Consider the following 20,419-nt stretch of genomic DNA (forward strand, 5'->3'; position numbering starts at 1 on the left):
TTCCTAAGTTTTAAATTAATAAAGGCGTAGGGCCAGCCCCGTGGCTTGGTGGTTAAGTGCACGCGCTCTGCTGCTGGCGGCCCCGGTTCGGGTCCCGGGTGCGCACCGACGCACTGCTTCTCCAGCCATGCTGAGGCCGCGTCCCCCATACAACAACTAGAAGGATGTGCAACTGTGACATACAACTATCTACTGGGGCTTTGGGGGAAAAATAAATAAATAAAATAAAATTAATAAAGGCATAGAAAAATACAGATTTCCTTCAAATCCTAAAACAAGCATTTAGAAATTAGATTCTTCACCTCTAAGTATTTTGTTTTCTTTGTGGATTTAAATTCACATACTATTGAGTATGTATCTCGTTTTAAACTTGGGCGGTTGTCAGCCAAGACTATGAATACTGTGGTTTGCTTTAGGAGACTTTTAAATTGTGAGTTGTGAGCATGTTCAGCTTACTTGAATATTGATTATTTCAGTAAATATACGCATTAGAAAATAAGATAAACTTGGTTTCTGCTTGCCCCTAACTTTTATTATATTCATGTCTAAATTTTCTACATTCATTAACTTACTGTTTACAAATTAGATAATAATAAGAAATGAGCGAGAAGACGGAATAGTCAAAGTTTAAAGTAGGACAAGGTTTGCAACAAAGAATAGTTCTTCATGTTAAGATTATATTTGTTTTTTTAAAGTTGAAAAACTGGAGCAGTTATTTATGGAAATATTGATCAAAATAGGCTTTGTCACAATAACATGTCTGAGCTGTTCCATATCTTTAAAAATGAACTTTCTGCTTTTATAAACTAAATGTTAGCAGATGTTTGTCTATTTACAAGACTTTCTCTTTAGAACCTCCCCCTAACATTTATTAACTTTCACAAGGAGGTGACAGTTTTGCTTTCTGGCTAATTACAGTACATGTCCTCTCTAAGTAAATCCTGTGTACTCTGATTGTGTACTTGGACGTGGAGTATAGTGTGTTGCATTTGGATTGTGTGGTTAACAACCACTGATTCTGAAAGATTAATGCATGAGTGTAGACAGCATGAGAATGACAGAAATGTCTAATCCTTTCTAATAATTGAAAGTTTTCATTTCCTCACGTTGCTTCCATGCTCCTAAATAAGCACTAAATACTCACTGGTTGGTTGACTGAAAAGGAAACATTACAATATTGGAAGAATATATTCACATTTTGTGGTGGTGGATGTTAATGTTTTGGGGTCTTCCTCAAGTCCTTTCCTAGTTTAGGGTGAAGTCTTAACTATTTAATCCTGTGTATGGACCATTAGCTCAAGCTTTTTAGAGCCCCCTATGTGTCCCACCAGGGCCGTGGGTTCAGTCCCAATATGGCCCGTGTATATGGCATCCCACTACACCAGGCAAGTGAGTAGGAAGTTGAAGAATTTGTGCTGATTCACAGCTTCCTGAAAAATAGGTCAAAGTACTTGCCCTGTTGAGAATGTGTGGGTGGTGGTCATCCTTATACTCCTGGGTTAGCACATGGAAGCAGGAAATAAGATTCCCCAACAGAGACCGCCTCAACAGTACACTGGATCTAAGTCTGTGTCTGCTCCCACCAAACGTCACAACCCAGAGCCCTGGAAGGATCCTGAGACTCACTCCAGAGTTGCTGTAGCCTGATGGAAAGTCTTGGAAGCTTGAGCTGGCAGAGTGTTAGCCATGATGGATGTTTGCTGAATTTAGTTCCGATGAGAAGGTAGACATGACCTAATTGAGCAGAAGAATGGGAATGGGGAATAATTGTTGGGTATCTGTATGCAGATTATTGTGTTTAGGATGCAGTTTTCTGCCACTGCCCTGATTTCTATTTTCTGGGTCTCCTTGAAAGTCTTCACCACAAATCGGATGGGCTTGACAATCAACTTCGAAAGAGCATCTCATCCTAAAAAAGCTAAATAAATTACTCTAAATTTACTCATCTTGATGACAGGATGATTTAAACATTTTCCTCTGCACAATTTTAATATTTTAATGTGACTCTTTCAAAGGAGAACCAAAAATACTTTACCTGTCGTAGCCTCAGTGGAACACGTAAACTTAAATCCATAACTTAAAATCTTCAATCAAATGATTTGGATAGATGTGCTTCTGAGTGTGAAGATAGGCACCAGCACTAGCAAGAAATGTACAGTTGAGTGGACACTAAAGTGATACCCATGAGGTAGTCATCATTTTATACATGGACTGTGGTCTGTTGGGTGGGTCCCACCCAACAGGGCTGTCAGACCCTGCCCTTGTGATATTTTAGTATATGTTCCTCTAAGAGCCTCTGCCCAGGCCTCTCTCTTTACCTGTGTTGAGAGGGAGTCTGTTCAAGTTCAGGTTTACCCTTCTGATTTCTGTCCCCACCCTTATGTGCTCACGCATGTGTGCACAGCTAGCCTCTCGCTGTGTTCTTGGGACTGGACTTCAACAGGATCTCCTCATTATTCCTTCTGCCTACAATCTCCCTCCGTTGCAGTCCATTTTGTGTATTGTTTTAAGATTCACTCTTCTGCTCAAAATCTTCAGTGATCCTCTGCTGTTGAAAGTCTCCAATTTCTCATTTGCTGCCCTGATCCATTTGGTCATGTTACAGCTGTCACAGAGTCTGGAAGGTAACTTAGAGGTTCATCAGGTCCAATACTGTGTCCTCTATTATACCTCTCTGACAAGTCATTTTCCCCTCTCACTGCTTAGTATATTCTGTGATGTGGAATGTACTGTTTATTCATGCAGCCGAGACTTTTAGAAAGTTCTTCCTCATAGCAAGTATAACTGTAACTAGTTCTATACCAGTACTCTGTTCATGGCTTATCCTCAGCCAGGAAAAACCTTGAGTCATCTACTGTTTTAAAACATAGATTTTATTATTATTCGGGTGTGGTGAGGCCAACAGATCAGGAGATGATTGGTATTGAAAACATAATTTGTTATACTCACAGTTCTCAAAAGGAAGGGGCATGGCATGCCATGGGGGGTCGTGTGGGGAGGCACCAGGATCGGTTAGGAGGCAGAGGGAGCAAGGGGAAAATGTGGGCAAGAGGCTTTATTGTGGTTTTCTTGGGAAGGAACAGGTGGGGCAGGGTAAGCAGGCTAGGCAGGGCTAGGATTGGCTGGTTTGAATAATTTCAGTGGTCTCTGGGGCATAGGAGCTATCCCTAGTTGTCTGATATCTGGCCATGGGGTGGTTTGGGCAGGGGAATAGTGGCCTGGAATGTGAGAGCCCCATAAAGAAGGTGGTTGGGGGTGTGGGCTCTGTATCTGTTAGTCTGCATATGAAGGTGTGCTCACAGGTGAGCCCTCACAGAGAGTAGTTTGCTATCTCTAGGAATTAACTAGCCCTAGGAAGGACAGTGCCTCCAGGGTCAGCAAATCCCCAAGATATCAAAGCATCAAAAATACAGAATAAAAAGCCATGATTCATACACCAACTTACCCTTCCAGGCCCATCACTGTTACAAACTAGCTCTGTAACCTTGAATGAGAACCTTGAGTTCCGCATCTATAAAGTGAAGGATTAATGATTACAGCACAGTCAAGAGCCCACTGTTTCTTCTTTGTGGAACTGAAGCCTCTGACACTTCCTGCTGCTTTTCCTCCATCCCCAGGTTCTTTTGGTTCACATTCCCAGTGGGAAGGTGCACTCTTAGCCCCAGACGCTGCCCCTGGGTGCTCATAGAGTAAACCATCACTCTGTCCCTGGCTAGTGTGCAAGGAAGGCCAGTTAGCAGTGGGCTGCCCTGGAACTTCACTTTAATTTCTTTCACATGTGGACTTTTCTGCCCACACTTGTATTCCCAACTCCTTTGGCCATTGGTCTCTCTTTGGGATGTAATCGTTGGCCCTGCCACTCTAATTACTTTTGAGTTCTTCATCTGAGCCAAGTGATTATTCAGTATAGAATATACATCTGTGACCCATTTGACAGGTGACATTTAACAATGCCCTTGTGAAGGAGAGCTAAAAATAGCATTGACTTACAAGTACAAGACAAAATATGGCAGACCTTCTGTACTGCAACTTGGAAAAGTAATCTCCGTTTTATGTGGCAGAATTATTAATCGAGTTGGCAGTAAAGGGGAGTGTGGAATTTTTATTTTTCAAGGCAAGAGAGGAAAATAAAATCCCTCTATTGATATTGATGCAAGTACATGAGCTTATTTATAAGTTTGGAAGGTGAAATGTTAATCTATTTGGCATAAATTAAGAACCATTCTAGGGGCCAGCCCAGTAGCGGAGTGGTTAAGTTCATGCGCTTCACTTCGATGGTCCTGGGTTCGCAGGTTCAGATCCCAGGCATGGACCTACACACCGCTCGTCAAGCCATGCTCTCGTGGCATCCCACATACAAAATAGAGGAAGACTGGCAAAAAGAGGAAGATTGGCAATGGATGTTAGCTCAGAGCGCATCTTCCTCACACACACAAAAAAAGAAAATAGAACCATTCTATAAACTTAAATTGTGTGGAAAATATTGTATGTTAGTGTTCACTATGGAAAAAAATCACAAGGACCAGTACTTTGTTGTTCAGAATAGTCAGATTTTTTTCCCCTCAGAGGAAGCAGGAAATTTAAATTGTGTTGTGAAAAGTTTTAAATTTCTTAGAAAACCCCTATCAATCAGAATTCATAAATATTGGTGTTAATCAGAACATTGTAAGTTTTTGTGACATGTAGGAGTGAGCATAGTTTACAGTGCTGTCTTATTAATACAGAATTTATTCAAACAGATGTAAAAAAGCAGAAATGGTATTCCACTAAACAAATGTACATTTTCAAATGTTAAATGAATAGCAGCTAGCAACCCAATTAGCATATAATGTTAATTCTACTCATCAGTTATTGCTTGTGATGACCTAAATATGGCTTTTCAACTCTTAAAGTTTAAAAGGGAACTAAAATGATCAGTGCTGTAAGAACAAACAAAACGCCCACTAATGCTTGGCATGGAAAACTCTCAGATTCTGCTTCTTCTCTGTTGTCCTGTGGGGAAGGCTGGGCTTATGTGGAACATACTGGAATGACCATGTGACACTAGTGGAGCAGAGTGGCTGGTAGGTGGTGTGAAGAGTGGGAGTGGTTAGAATTTGTCAAGAGAAAAGAGCAATTTTGGTCGTCTCTGATAAAGAGTGATTTAAGAATTTGAAAATCTATTGCTAAAAAAGCAAAAAAACCTTCATTAGCTAAAAGGCATTACACAAAACTTGGGACTGTCTTGTCTCTGTTGCTTTTTTCTCTGACTCTCCTGGCCCTTCTCCCAGGACCCTAGCCCATTCCTTTCCTGCCTCAGTGCCTTCATAAATCCTGGACTTCCTTGAGTTCTTTAGGGGCTGTCAAGAACTGTGAAGGGTCTGGTATTCTTCCCTACTTGTAAGCTAATAAGTCAGCCTGCCACAGTTTTATAGATGCTAGTAGAAGACACAATACTCTCGGTTCAGAGACGAAAGACTGTTTATTACTCACAGCAGTAGCAGTAGCCAGAACATCAGCATTCTTGCCCCGGTTCCCTGAGCCCCATTTGCCACAGGGCAACTCAAAAGACAGCCAGGTGATACCTGTACATGCAATGGGGTGTGTTACGGGAGAGAAACCCTGAGCTTAGGGAACCCAAATCTTTTGTAATGGGCAGTAGGCATGCCTGCCTGTGATGCTGTGATTTATAAGGAGAAATATATGTTTGGTCTTGTCCTATTTCTGGCACAGAGCTCCTAAAACCCTTGGAAAATCCTAAACAATGAGAGTGATAGAGGTGTCTTTTGTTATGATAATGAGGTGACCTTTGGACCTGGGTAACTGAGAATGGGGCTGGTCACCAGAGGAACCAATTGCGTTATTAGAGAGTTGGAACTTTCATTCTCTCCCTTCTGACCTCCGGGGGTGGGGTGGGCGGGAGAGGGGGGGCCAGGGGGCGGGGCCTGGAGGTTGAATCAATCATTAATGGCCAATGATTTAATCAATCATGCCTATGTAGTGAAGCCTCCATAAAACCCCAGAAGGATGGGGTTCAGAGAGCTTCCAGGTAGGTGAACACGTGGAGGTGCTGGGTGAGTGGTGCACCTGGAGAGAGCCTGGAAGCTCCATGCCCTTCCTCATACCTCTCAATGCATCTTTTCCATCTGGCTGTTCCTGAGTTATATTACTTTATAATAAACCAGTAATCTAGTAAGGAAAGTGTTTCTCTGAGTTCTGTGAGCCACTCTAGCAAATTAAATCCAACGAGGGCGTCGTGGGAACCTCCTATCTATAGCTAGTCGGTCAGAAGCACAGGTGACAACTTGGACTTGCAACTGGCATTTGAAATGGGAGAAAGGGAGTCTTGTAAAGCTGCGCCCTTAGCCTGTGGGATCTCACACTCTATCCAGGTAGAGACTGTCAGAATTGAGTTGAATTGTAGGATGCCCAGCTGGTATCTGAGAATTTCTTGGTGGGGTGGGAAAACCTCCGGCTCACAAACACACGTTGGAATTGTGATCAGACTTTTGTTGCCCTTTGCTTCAGAGGGAGACGCTGTCTGTTTTGCATGGCTATTCACTAAACAAACATCCTTGAAGAGACGGTCCACAACCAAGGATAGTCAGTGCCTCACTCACAAGATGCACAGGGATGCAAGAGACCCGTGGAGAATTCTCTCCTAGCAATGGCTGCTCCTATTCCTCCAGTCCCAGTGTCCTTGGGAATTGTCAGTGCTGGGTGTGAAAGAGAAAGAAGAATCTTCCATGAACCAGTCAGGTGTGGTCAGCTCCTTCCGTGTACCTTTTCAGGAGGTCCTTTGTAAACTTTTTAAAGACCCTTGGGGATCCTCATTTAAGAGTCAAATGTTGGTAAATAATAGGCTAATCAGAAAAATGGCTAACAGTTATTAAACCTCACTGTGTGCTATGCTATATGCTAAGCACTTGACACTTATTATCTCACTATAGCTCTCTGAGATGATTATGGGGGGGCATCACCTCCATTCTTTTGTGGATGAGAAACTCTAGTTGAGCGCATTAAGTAGTTAGTGGAGAGATGAGACTCAAATATAGGTTATCAGAGTCCAAAGCCCTGTGCTCTGAAAAGCATACTATCTTCCTCTTTTAATTTCTCTTGCCATTGAGAGGCTTTTGGAGGGGGCAGTGGTTTTGAGATTTTGTTTCCCCAGGTAAATTTAGAGGAATTTTTTAGAAATTTAGAGGATCTGTCAAGAAGACAAGATCAGGAATGACCTTGTGCTAGTAGACACCTTATAAACATCATTACGAGTCCTCCCTCAAATCCTACAGTGTTTTCAAAGCAGTTGGTATCCCTGTTTTATGGACGAAGAAATGGAGGCTCAAGGTGGCTGATGGACTTGCCCGAGACCGCACAACAAATCAGTGAGGAGCCTGGAAGCCAACCCCAGACCAACCACAGACTATTTGGCCACGAAAGTGCATTTGATACACGCTCCCCGGTAGTCGTGGATCTTCATATCAAAGACCCAAAAGTGCCCTAAGATATTTAAGCTTCTTCTAAAACAGGAAAGAAAAATTTAATAATAGGTTCCTTGTAGCTTACTGAAGATCTCTATCTCTTTGAAGAGATAAGCACATATGTGTAATTTAATCACTGCATTGACTAAACCTCAGCTGCTTCGAGGACCTTTATCTTTCTTTCATAAAAATTTGAAGTGCCAGAGAGCCTCACACACTTGGGCCGTTCACAGCCTCCCAGCAAGCCACTTCAGCTCGCCTTTTCTGCTCCTTTCTCTAATTCTAAAAGTAATTAATGAGTCAGCTTCCTCACTGCTAGCTCCCACTTAGCACTTTCCAACTGGTCTCTTCCTAGAGAGAAATGACTTGCTGAAAAAATTTTTTTTAAATAATAAACATCCAAAGGCTTCTTTATTCAAAATAAATGTCATATATTTTTGCTCTTGACCTAGCCCGAGACAAAAAATTATTAAAAATGCATATCCGTAGGTATAAGGAGATGGGAAACACACACAGAATTTTTCGTCCACCAGGTTCCCTTGGCAGCCATTCCATTAGCATCTTCCAACAGATCCTTAAAGCTTGGCTAAGGTGTATATGTTAATTTTATAGACACACTTAATATTGCTCATTAACTTCACAGTTCCCAGATTCTTCCAGATTCTCTTAAGGGGACTTTGTGCCTTTGTGAAAAGTTTAAGACATCAACCAAACAGAAGCCTTTTAAAGCAGTTTCTTATAGAGATCTTATAAATACTTGTGGGTGTTCCCGTCACGACGGCGTTACACTAGCATAATTCTCTTGTTTAATTGTGAAGGATACCGTGTGACGCTTATAAACACATTTACCGTGTTTACATTTCCACATGGTAGTCATTATAAACTTTACCTTATCTGATTAAAATGAGGATAATTGTTAGGTTTATATATATGCATTGATTTCTATGGAAAAGTTCTTAAGAGTTGGAACCACAGCTTTTTTTAGCTATATTTAGCATCATTTTGGTGTTCAGTAGCTGCTTCAATTCTTATTTCTTTTGAACAGTTAAAGCATTCTTTTATTTTAAATTGGTTTGCATTTTTTGGAGAAGTTTCCCCCAAGATAAGTAATCGTATTTTCATATAGTACTTCAAAGCTGCATCTATGCAATTTCTGCTACCTCGTAATAGAGGATTGGAATTGTGTCAGTTTAGTTTGCTGTTGGGTAACTTTTTTAGGTGAGATCATAGGAACATCCTGTCATTAATTTTGCTTGAGAATACTTGGTTATATATGTAAATTGTGCAGTTGAATCAGGTAAATCCAGCAGTTTTCAGATTATCCTGGATGTTTACCTAAAGAACTCCTTGTTAGTTGCAAGAATGTAGCCACTTTATAGTTCCTTTTATAGCATAACCTGCATATGGAACCAGCCCCAGGAAGTCTCATTTTGTACCGGGTGCAATAGCAGAGAATGACTTCTGCCAGTTAACTTAATGGTAAATGGATAGACTTAACAGGATCCTTATCCAAAAGTTGTAGGAGGCTTTTGGCATTTGACTATTAACCTTTTCTATTTCCATTATAGAGTATTTCAAGTAGGGGGAAGAAGGCATCTGGTTAGTGGAAAAAAATAGAAAGTCAGTGTCATACAAGTATATATCATGTATTCTGTATGTATATATCATAGCTTCTTTAATTGCAATACTTCTGTGAATATTTATTGTGTATTTCAACGTTCTTGGCAACTTGGTGATGTTGGTTAGAAAGTATTGTTAACAGGATGATCATGAGTTTGATCTCGTACAAATTTATTATGGAGGAGGGGGGAATCCACTGATTTATGACCCAGAGATATTCTGGCAGCCCTTCCAAGACAGAAGTTTATGTATAGGAGTGACAGACAGACGAGGGGGTAGAGGGAAGAGAATGTGCTATGTGCAGAGCTTGTCGAGACTATATGATCGGGAATAAGCTCAAAGCACATCCCTACAGAGGGTGGACAGCCCGCAGGAACAGCCCCTGTAAACAGCACTCACTGGCTGCCTGCAAAGGTCTCTTCTCCTTGTTCCAAACTGAGGCTGTAACTGTTGAGTCTACCACATAGCCATCTTTTCATGAGGTTCAGAGTATGCGTCAGTTGCATACTCTGAGACTGTAGAACGCAAAAAGGCACAGTAGGGGGTTCTAAGTTCTCAGGAGCTACAGCAGAAAGTTATCTCATGTGCCTTTTCAAGTGAGTAGAAACTCAAATGGAAGGACAGAGATCACAATCCTCCACTGAAAATTAGGGGACACATTTACAAGGAGAACCCCGCCTGGGTGGGAATCCTGTATCAGATATTGTCACCTGAGAGCAATAGAGAGGTTTAGGCCAGCAGACTTGTTCCTCTAAAGTGTGCATTTGTCCCTTCTCTTCTTGGTGACAGGACAGAAGTCTTGGTCGTTGCAGAAAAACACCAAACTGAATATTACTTTTAGAATTAAACACGCACAAGGCTTGCCTTTAGTGCAGCTAGAAATTGGATGGAAGGGAGTCCTGGAATGTACAAGTTGTAGCAGATTTTTATTGAGCTATATTATACATTATATGTAATGTATTATATACATTTATATAACTATAATTATATAACATTATTATTTATGTATAATATATTAATTAATGCATAATATAATTGTATATAATTATTATTGTAAATAACCAGCCCTGCTGGCCTAGTGGTTAAGATCCTGCACTTTCCCCACCTTGGCTGTGTTCATTTCCTGGTCAGGGAAACCACACCACTGTCTGTCGGGGGTCATACTATGGCGGCTGCGTGTTGCTATGATGCTGAAAGCTCTGCTACCACTGTTTCAAATACCAGCAGCGCCCCCATGGTGGACAGGTTTCAGTGGAGCTTCCAGACTAAGACAGACTAGGAAGAAGGATCTGGCCACCCACTTCTGAAAAAATTGGCCATGAAAACTCTATGAATAGCAGCAGGGCATTGTCTGATGTAGCGCTGAAATGTGAGAGGATAGTGCAAAAAGACAGGGCAGGGTTCTGCTCTGCTGTCCACAGAGTCACTGAGAGTTGGAATCCACTCCACATCACTAACAACAAATATATATTAATAGATTATATAATGTATAATATTATGGAAGATATCTAATATTATACAATATGTAATATTATGTATAGATCTTTTCAAATATGTATATAATTTGCTCGAAGGACATGATTCATTGAGTTTTTTGAGAGAAAATAAAATTGAACAATGTGAGGTACATATGCACTGTATGAGACTGGAGAAAGTAAATTACAAGAAAACTCTAATGTAACAATGTGCATTTTAATTTCATCAGATTGCGAAGTAAAATAAACCTTTCATGTTTATAAAAGAAAGAAAGTAAATGGATAGAAAGCTGCCCCTTAACACGCTGGGCATCCTAGGATGTGCCTGTAATTGCTGTATAAAGATGTGGGAATTCTGTGAATATACTGATACTGTAAAATGCCAGCACCAAGTAATATGAGGCAAAATCTCTTAGAGCAAAGGTCTGGTAACATTTTAAAAGTAACCTCCCGTTTGGAAATATTTTTAAATGATCAAGTAATTTGTTACTGTTTTATTTAAGAGTTGGAAAACCATTGTGACTCCCCGGAATTTGGGTTAAATATGGCTCATCGTAGTGCTGGAGGCTGAGTCGAGTGGTTCCTTTTCCGCCGTGTTCCCTGGTGGTGGGCAGCCATGGGAGTCCCAGGCAACGTGGGATAAAAGCCTTTGCTTGACTTGGTGGTGGAAATGGACTTTCTTTCTGCAGGCCCCTATGGCCAACTCAGCAAATACTGGTTTCCCAACACAGTGGGTTGCTGTGGAAACCAACAGCTCTAAAAACCAAAGGGAAAGAAAAAAATTAAAATCCCAGAACAAAGGCCAATTTGAGGGAATATGAAAGGGAATGAAAAACGGTCAGAGGGGTCCAAAAACGTCCCAGAAACAAACCAAAAAAAAAAAAAAAAAAAAGTGTCCACAAACTTCACTTTCCCTTCCAAGATGAAGCCCAAGTTTGTTGGAATAGATGTGATAACTGAGAGGTGTGGGCTGTTCCAGGAGCAGGTGGAAGTTGTTCTAGCTCTGTTCCCAGTGAAAACCACAAAGGACTCTATGATCTGGAGAAGCACATATCAGCACGTGATGGTAAGAGAGAGATGGAGAGTGTTGGTTTTGGAGTTTGGATGAGAAGTTATAAAATAAATGCATTCTGTCATTTGTAGAAAAATAACTAAAGGTGTAAATTATTGCTGGAAGGTGAAGGGGGAGAAGGAAAAACAAGGCATATTTTCCACGTGGCCTCTTGTTGTTTGCAGGCAGTTCTGTTAAATCCTGATTGGGGGGCCGGCCCTGTGGCTTGGTGGTTAAGTGTGCGCGCTGCGATGCTGGCGGCCCGGGTTCGGATCCCGGGTGCGCATCGAGGCACCACTTCTCCGTTCGTCCTGAGGCCGAGTCCCACATGCAGCAACTAGAAGGATGTGCAGCTACGACACACAACTATCCACTGGGGCTTTGGGGGGAAAAAATAAAATAAATAAAATCTTTAAAAAAAAAAAAAAAAAATCCTGATTGGGGTTCTTCGTGCGCCTGTGAACTCTGTACCGTGACTCCTTCCTCCTGTCCCTGCCATTTCCTTGCTCTGAACTTGCTACTTCGTGGTCGCTTCTCTCAAGCCAACAATTTGGGGAAGGCTTGTTGCATTTACTTCTAAATCTGTGGCAGATAGAAAGGAAATGACTAAAAGATAATGCTGGCCTGAAAGATAGTGTTTAGTTTTCTACCCACAAAGCAGATGCTCTTTGTACTACTTAAAATGGGCTAGTTTGTGCCCACAGAACCAGCTCTTTGAGTTTGCCAAGAGCAAAGGAGCTCTGAATCATAGCAGAGGGAGAATTCCTGAGCGCTGGTTTCTTCCTTCTTGACCCTACTGCTGGCTGATGAAAATTTGAGAAGAATGCTTTAGAGGCTGTGGCTGAATTCCTGATTGTGAAATAATCACTGAGTAAGTGTGTGTAGTGAGAAGAGGCCTGAGCACAGGTCCACTCACCATGAGCAGGCAGAATTGGAACCCGTGATAGGTACTATGTTAGTCAGAATTCTCCAGAGAAACAGAACCAATTGGATGTATGCAGTCATGCACCACATAACATTTCAGTCAACGACAAACCGCATATGTGATGCTCCCATAAGATTAGTACTATATAACCTGGGTGTGTAGTAGGCTGTACCATCTGGGTTTGTGTAAGTATACTCTGTGATGTTCACACAATGACAAAATCGCCTAACAACGCATTTCTGAGACTGTATCCACCCGTTGTTAAGCAATGAATGACTATATATGTGTTATGAGAGGTTCGGGGATTTGATCGGAGACGTAAAAGACACTTTTCACTCCAAACAAATGGACTGAAGGTATATTTTATTATATAGAGCATAGTAAAGACGACAGTCTGCAAACAGATCCGAATAGCTCAAATATTAAGAGGGAAAAAACATCAGCTTGACTGGAAAGGGAAAACATCCACATCGGCTAAAGAGAAATGACACAAATCAACCCAAAAGAGAAACACCAGGTTGACCGAAAAGAGAACACATCAAATCAATTACTTCATATCAAATCAATTACTTCACATCAAATCAATTACTCACAACATTCACGCCCCACTGCAGGGAGAGTCTTGTCAATCTACGCGGCTGGGCAAGGATCACACGTCCTGGGCAAGGTGTCCCTCCCATAGGTGGAACTCTCATCAGGTCTCAGTTTCCAGCAGTTTTTATACCATCAATAATTTTCAGAGTAAGCAATTACAGAGTTTGCAGAGCAAGCATTTAGTGTTTCCATGCACAAATGGTTATCAGTGGCGTACATGCACTGAGCCCCCTGGCTAACGTCCCAGCCCAGTAGTTGTGTACGTGCATTGTTCTCTTTGGTTATCGTCTTAGCCTGGCACAGATGGCCAGTCCATCCCGTGCTACGACACTCCAAGAGCCTTGAAATGTTACAACTTGCAACTCTCTCCTTGAGAGAAAGGCCTCTTCCCGGGAAAAGGCCAGTTCCCACCACACAGAAGGCAGCTTTGTATTTCTTTGTGTGCTGGTGGCTATAGGTCAATGGAGCGGCCAAACATGGCTGTACTCATGTCAAGACAATATGTGTATATAGAAAGAGATTTATTATAAGAAATTGACTCATGGGAGTATGGAAGCTGACATGTCTCAAGATCTGCAAGGTGAGTCAGCAAGCTGGAGACCCCAGAGAGTCAATGGTATAGTTCCAGCCCAATGGCTGGCAGGCTTGAGAGCCAGCAAGAGCCAGTATTTCAGTTTGAGTCTGCAAGCAGGAAAAAGCTGATGTCCCAGTTCAAAGGCTGTCAGGCAGGAGGAATTCTCTGACCTAGAGGGAGGACAGCCTTTTTGTTCTTTTCAGGCCTTCAGCTGATTGGATGAGCCCCACCCACATTAGGGAAGGCAATCTGCTTTACTCAATCTACCAATTTAAATGTTAATCTTATCCAAAAACACCCACACAGAAACTTCCAGAATAATGTTTGACCAAATAGCTGGGCATCTTGTGGCCCACTGAGGTTGACTCATAAAAATAACCATCACAGATACTGAAAAGGAAGGCCAGAGGGTGGGAGGAGAACCAGGTGGGTGCAGTTCCAAGGAGATGGTCTTCAGCCATACAGTGTCATGCCAGGAAGCACAGAACCTGAGGAGTGCAGACACCACTACCCACTCTAGTTTGTCTTCCAAATCAAAATCCAGCACGATGGCATGAGGTTAGCAGAGCCAAGGCCCATTCCTGCATCATAGCTACCAGGGAGGCTGGGAAAGCAAGTTTCTGGCTTCCACCTTAGGCCAAACATGTGATGTGGGAACATACTCACATGGAGGAAGGCTGTTCAGAAGATGCTGGGTTCACCACCAAGACTCATCTTGCCACGCTACCCATCCTTCCAGTCTCAGCTTGAATTTTCATCTCTTCCAAGAAGCATTCTCCCAACTCGATAAACCATAACCAGGGCCAATAGTCATGCAGCACGTACCCATATAGCCAACCCATTCCAGTTCAACGGTATGGCTCATGGGTACCCCTTTTTAAACCTTTTAATGTCACCCCTACATCACCTCTATGTCTATAGATAGTTTCAGATCTTTTTTCTTTCTTTCTCTCTCTTTGTTTTCATTTGTAAACTCCAGACCTTATTAGTCTCTTCTTAGCTATGTTTTTTACTCTATCTTACCCAGTTTCATCCTTTTTGTACTCTGGCACTTGGATTGGTCTCACCTCCTCCCTCCTCACACACTGGCCCCCCCAAAAAAAACCTGTAAACTGCTTGAAAACTGGAGCCATATCTTTTTTCCTTCTTCTTTTTTAAATCTCACACAGTACCTAGTATCATACTAAGCATACAGTAGCTGATCAATAAATATTTCTGATTAAGTACAACTAATTAGTTTTCTGAATTGTTGAATGCTTCTCAAATGAATTTTGATAGTATCTATTTAAAACAGTAATGAATAAGAAATAAATAGAGCAACAACAAAAACCAGGGATGTTTAGGCCTGTACCAGATGATGTCCAGAGAAGCCTGTTAGTTTCAGTGATTCATTCAACATATATTGAGTGCCTGCCATGTGGCAGACACTGTTCTCTGTGCTTGGGACACATGAATAAAGAAGAAAAAAGAAACAGACAAAATAGCTCTCTCAAAGCTTACATTCTGGAAGAGTCTGACAGTTGATAAACATGGAAATTATAACATGTTAGAATTGATAAGTGTCGTGCCTGAGGGAAAAAGCAGAGCAAGATAACATCAGAAGTGCAGGGTTAGGTCAGGATTGACATTTTAGGCGAGACGGTCAGAATTGTAAAAAAAAATTGTTTTTAGACAATCAGAGAAAATTGAATACTTGCTGGATATGAGATGATATAAAGAGGTTGTTATAGGGATTGGATATGATAATGGCATTTTGGGTATGCTTTTTTAAATTCCTTATATGTTGTAAACTGGAATGTTTGTGGGGAAGTACTGTGACCTTGTATGATGTCTGGGGTTTGCTTCAAAATGTTCCAGCAAAAAAATGGGGGGTGGGGGAGGGATGGAGGGAGGGAGGGAGGAAGGAAGGAAGGGAGGGAGAAAGGAAGGAAGAAAAGAGGGAAAAAAATCAAGCGGGGGAGAATAAATAAGATAAGAACGGTAGAAAGTTGATATTTGAAACTTGTTTATCAGTGCGGGGGGTTCCCTCATACTAGTCTTTCTACTTCCATATGTAGTCTAAAATTTCCATAATAAAAGTTTTTAAAAAATAGCTAGTGGTCAGTAAAGGCCACATTCAGGAGGTGACATGTAAGCAGAGACTGAAGGAGGTGAGGGGGTGAGCTGTGTGGATGGGTGTCGGGGGAGAGGGTGCCAAGCAAGGAAACAGTCAGTGCAAAGCGTGTTCAGAGCCCTGGCCTCCTCCATTCCCTGATTGGGGGAAGGTGCAGGTAATGAGGGCAGGGAAGTGATTTGGGTTGGGGGTGGAGAACACAGAGAGCCTTTGAAGTCACTGTGAGGACTTCAAGTGAAGGTCAGATCTGTAAGGGCTGCTGAGACACGGCTTCAGAGTTGCACTCAGATGTATTTTCCTTAGGGGTTCATCGAACCATTTGGATACCCGTGATTTCTTTACTCAGATTCGAAGATGAGAGTTTGTAATGTATTATCCACGCTGTCCAATAGAACTTTCTGGGGTGATGGAAATGTTCTATCTGTGCTGTCCAGTATGGGAGCCACTAGCCACATATGGCTGTTGAGTGCTTGCAGTGTGCCTAGTGTGACTGAGGAGCTCAATTTCTAGTTTAATTTCATTTTAATTAATTTAAACTTAAATGTGTATGCCCACATGCGGCTAGTGGCTCCTGTATTGGACAGCTCAGTATTAGGGGATGGTTGGCTGCACTCTGGCATTTCCCTCCACGCTGGGTTTTATTCAGTTCAAGCAACCAGGTCATTCCCACCTCCGGGCGTTCGCCTCTCTGCCTGCGCCTCTTTGCCTGGCTGGTTCCTGTGTATCCTCAGGCGTGAGCTTAATGACACCTCGTCAGAAGGCCTTCCCTGACCACCCAGTTGAAAGTAGGTCCCCCCTCCATTATGCTGTCCTGTGGTACCCAGTTTTCCTTGGAGGCATTCTCCCAGTTGGTAATTATACTTGGTAATTATTTAATATCTAAAACTCCTCAAGGTCAAGAGTCTGATCCCCATTGTCCGTTGTCTACCCACGTGGTCAGCCTACAATGAATACTGACTGAAATGGAAATAGAGAAGGAGCAGTGTCAGTGTATATACAGTTTTATATGGCAGAGATGAGGGGCCTCCTGTCCAGTGTGGGGAGAGGTTGGTGAATCAGGAGCAGTGTTCTTGAATAAACCTTAACCAGGACTTTTAAAGGTTGAATAGCAGTTAGCAACATGACGCTGAAGTTGTGGAAAGAAATTTCCCACAAAGATAAGAAACAGCAGCAGCAGGAAGGAAGGGAAGAAATGGGGAAACTCTGGGACAGTGTCTGGGGGTCTGCGGGCAGTGTGTGGGGGTCAGTTGGGGCCTGATTGTGGAGGACCTTGAAATGTGTGCTGCAGGTCAGGGGTGGGCAGGTTTTGTCTTGAAAGGGCCAAAAGTAAATAGTTGAGGCTTTGCAGGCCATATGAGCTCTGTCCAAACCTTCTGAACTCCACCGTTGTGATGCGGAAGCTGCCTTAGACAGTATGTAAATGGGTGTGGCTGCGTGCCAATAAAACTTGGTTTATGGACACTGAAATTTGAATTCCAGATAATTTTCATGGGACATGAACTGTTACTCTTTTGATTTTTTTTTTCAATCATTTGATAGTGTCAAAACCATTCTTAGCTCATGGACCATACGAAAACAGGCAGCCAAGCACATTTGGTGTTTGGCCACATTTGGCGGGGGGCACTAAAGGGTTTGAAGGGGGGCAGGAAGTGGTCAGATCGGTATTTCAGATAGCCCCGTCTGGCTTCAGTGGGGTTTCAGGGGCCGGTCTGAAGACAGTGGCAGTTTCTGTGAAGAGGCTGAGCAGTGTAGTCTGGGCGATAGATGGTGAGGGCCTGAAATAGGGCAGTGTTAACAAGGATGGGAAAGAAAGGCCTGCTTTGAGATAAATATTCTGGAATCAAAATTAGCAGAACTTGGTGATGGACGTGCAGGGTAAGGAGTAAAAGAATGATGTCCCAGGTTCAATTTAATCATCAGGTACCCCAGCTCAGCAGGATCCGTGAGCATTCTGGCCAGCAAAGGAACGTGGCACATCTTAATGCATATGTAGGTCTGGGGGCATTTATAGGGTCTTCCTTTTATCTGCAAGATGAGAGTAGCATTAGTAAATCGTGCCTCACCTAGTCATAAGATTACTCGCCTGGTAGGAATAATTTTCTTTGCTGTTGAATGGATAACCTAATTCTAGATGTTACTCTATAAAAATGATACCGCAGTGGTCTGTAATAATTACCTGGCCATATTGACATCTTCCCCCATCCTATCCTATCCAAAGAAGCAGCTAAATAATCTCTTTCAAAATATACAATTGCAGAACATAAACTAGGCTTTCCGTATTCGGAGAAATTCAAGTGGTAGAATCAGGATGTTGATTATGGTAGAACTCCCTCTTTCTCTGTTTCTTCATGGATCCTTTAACTTTCTCCCAATCTCAGCTGGTTTTGCCTTCTCAGCAAACAGTGAAGAGAGAGCAGAAACCTTGTCATCCCGACTGTTAATAAATGTTGTATTACCATAAAACGACATAAATCATCAATGCAGCCCTCCAAGCCACCTTCCCACTTGCCCTGTTCTAGAGGATTTCTGTTATGTGAATGTAATGAAAGATGAGTTCATTTATGTTATAACTTCGCACACCATCTGGGGACCAGGAAGACCAGGTTCAGTAAGAAAACACATGTGTGGTGTACATCTTCTGAATTTGCATGAAGATAACACTGATTAGATTGGAAGGAATTGACTAAATGTATTCTGTAATGGCATTTCCTTGATTTTCATGATGTTGATTTTATTCCTCTTCGGCATTCGTTTTCTTCTATAGTATGAAGTAGCCAAGTTCCGTTTCTGTAACATTTTTTTTTTTCTGTCTACAGGGTTTTGAGAGATTTATCTGGTACAGATCTACAGTGCCTAGGTCTAGAATTCTTTATCTGTTCTTTATGGTCGTCTAGTCCAGACATGTGTTGTCATACGTGTATGAAAAAATGGGTGAGAAAATGATTGACAACTGAAATTTGCAGTGTTGAAAAGGTTGCTTTAGTATCCTAAGATAGTGGGCAAGTTACCAAGGTGGAGGTTCTTGAACCAAAAGAAATTCTTCTCGACCTGTTGTCCCAGTTGAAGAAGAGCTTCGGACATACAGTTATTACCTCCTGAGAGGATTGTCTTGTCTCTCTGTTTTTGTTTTATTCCTTTCTTCCCTCCAGCTCCCTTCTCTGTGCCCCTCCTGGCACTTTATGACCAAATGCTTTCAAGCATAGCGATTGGAATTATGTAATGGTCATAGCGTGTGTTTTGTTTCCTTTGTCAGGCCTTACGCTAAATATCTCCACCTGAATGTCAAGACGTGCGTTGTTATCATCCCCAGTTTATAGATGAGGAAACTGAGACCTGGAGGGCATCAGTAACTTGCCCAGGGCCACATGGCTAGAACTTGGTGAAGCTGAGATTGAAACCTAGAACTCTAGAAGATGTGCCACTGGGCAGTTCCCAGCTCTGCTGCCCGCTCCGCTCACTATCAGGCACTCCCCCAGCCAGCCTCATTGGTGATCTCTCCTCTGAGCCAGGCTGCAAAGGTTCTGTGAATGCGAGCCTCCCTGTCACCTGGTAATTCTTTGCTGTTCCTTGCCCCCACCTCTCTCCCCCAAGTCACCAATAGGGCTTTCAGATCTGAGGCAGCTCAAAATGTATGGCAGGGAGTGCCTGTGAGTGGCCAAGTGGACGTATGTCGCTGAGCACCATCCACTCCCTTTACACCTAAGCAAAAGGGGTTTATTGGAGCAGGATACACTTCTGATTGTTCTGGAACATCGTTCTGGAATTGGTGTCCTTTGATGTCCACCATGATGCTGGAGTCTGGTCCACCACCATCTCTTCCTGGGTTATTACAGAGGCCTCTTAACTGGATGCTTAGTCCCCAGTCTTGCCTCTCCTGGGTCGGTCCTTCACCCAGAGCCAGAAGTTTCTGTAACAAATTGGATTTCCACTCCTCTGTGACTTCCCATTGCCCTTGAGATAGAGAATGATCCTTTTAGGTCACTTCTAAAGCCATGAATGATCTGGCGCCTACTTGCCTGTCTAGCCTTCTCTTTCACTAAGCCTCGTACTCCTCACAGTCTCCATCCAGCTTTCAGAACCTGTTTCTGTTTCTCCAGGAAGCATGGCTTTTTTTTTTTTGCCTCTGAGCCTTTGCACATGCTGTTCCATCAGTACTCCCCTCATGCCTGCACAACATGTCCCCGCAGGCATAGCACCTGCTTCTCTGCTCACTTTTCTTCACCACTGTAGTTTGCTCAGTTAACAATTCTAGGCACAGAGTAGCAGCTCAGAAAACATCTCTTGCATGAATAAATGAAAATTATCCTTTTTTTTTTTTTTTTGACTGAGGAAGACTCGCCATGAGCTAACATCTGTTGCCAGTCTTCTCCCTTTTTTTTTTTTGCTTGAGGAAGATTCGCCCTGAGATAACATCTGTGCCAATTTTCCTCTATTTTGTGTGTGTGACGCAGCCACAGCATGGTTGATGAGTGGTGTAGGTCCGCACCTGGGATCCAAACCTGTGAGCCCAGGCTGCCAAAGAAGAGTGCGCCGAACTTAACCACTACACCCAGGGGCCAGCCCCCATTTTAATTTTTTAACGTCAATTTGAATCCATTCATTTCCCA

The 20,419-nt window shown here is 42.5% G+C and overlaps 1 protein-coding gene across 1 annotated transcript in view; it reads left to right on the forward strand.

The window, feature by feature from the left end:
* FAM171A1 (family with sequence similarity 171 member A1) overlaps nucleotides 1-20,419 on the forward strand; it is a 128,877-nt gene that overhangs the window by 51,445 nt on the left and 57,013 nt on the right. The window lies entirely within an intron of this gene.

Source organism: Ceratotherium simum, chromosome 32, assembly GCF_057802395.1.
Source record: "Ceratotherium simum simum isolate JZ-2026a chromosome 32, ASM5780239v1, whole genome shotgun sequence".
In the NCBI taxonomy this organism is placed as follows: Eukaryota; Metazoa; Chordata; class Mammalia; order Perissodactyla; family Rhinocerotidae; genus Ceratotherium; species Ceratotherium simum.